This window comes from Octopus bimaculoides, chromosome 4, assembly GCF_001194135.2.
Source record: "Octopus bimaculoides isolate UCB-OBI-ISO-001 chromosome 4, ASM119413v2, whole genome shotgun sequence".
Taxonomy (NCBI): Eukaryota; Metazoa; Mollusca; class Cephalopoda; order Octopoda; family Octopodidae; genus Octopus; species Octopus bimaculoides.
The window spans coordinates 26,982,785-26,983,412 of NC_068984.1; positions in this window are offsets into that span (position 1 = coordinate 26,982,785).

Here is a 628-nt window from a genome sequence, read left to right on the forward strand (position 1 = left end):
TTTCCATTTCTTTTAGAGAAACGTTGTCATCATTATTATTATTATTATTAAAGCAGCGAGCAGGCAAAATCGTTAGAGCGCTGGATGACATGCTTAGCGGTACTTCGCCCGTCGCTAGGTTCCGAGTTCAAATTCTGCCGAGGTCGCATTTGCCTTTCATCTTTTCGGAGATCGATAAATTAAGTACCAGTTAAATACTGGGGTCAATGTAATTCCCAGAATTTTCAGGCTTTGTGTCTATAGAGGAAAGAATTATAATAATAACAATAATAATTATTGTCATTCTTGTTATTATTATTATTGTCATTGCTTATATGCAACACAGTTTTTCAACCTAATATTTACGTGAAATTATTATAGCGTTATAAGTACTTCGGGTGCCAGTTCCCAAAAAGAAATACTTCACGTTCCTACGAAAGTTTTCAAATTCTTATATACACACACACACACACACACACACACACACACACACACACACACACACACAAACACATTCGCTCATACAGCCGCACATACACACACATGTTTGTATATGTGCATGTATCTGTATATATGTATACATACATGCATATATACATACATACGTACGTACGTACATGTACATACATACACACATACACATGTATAT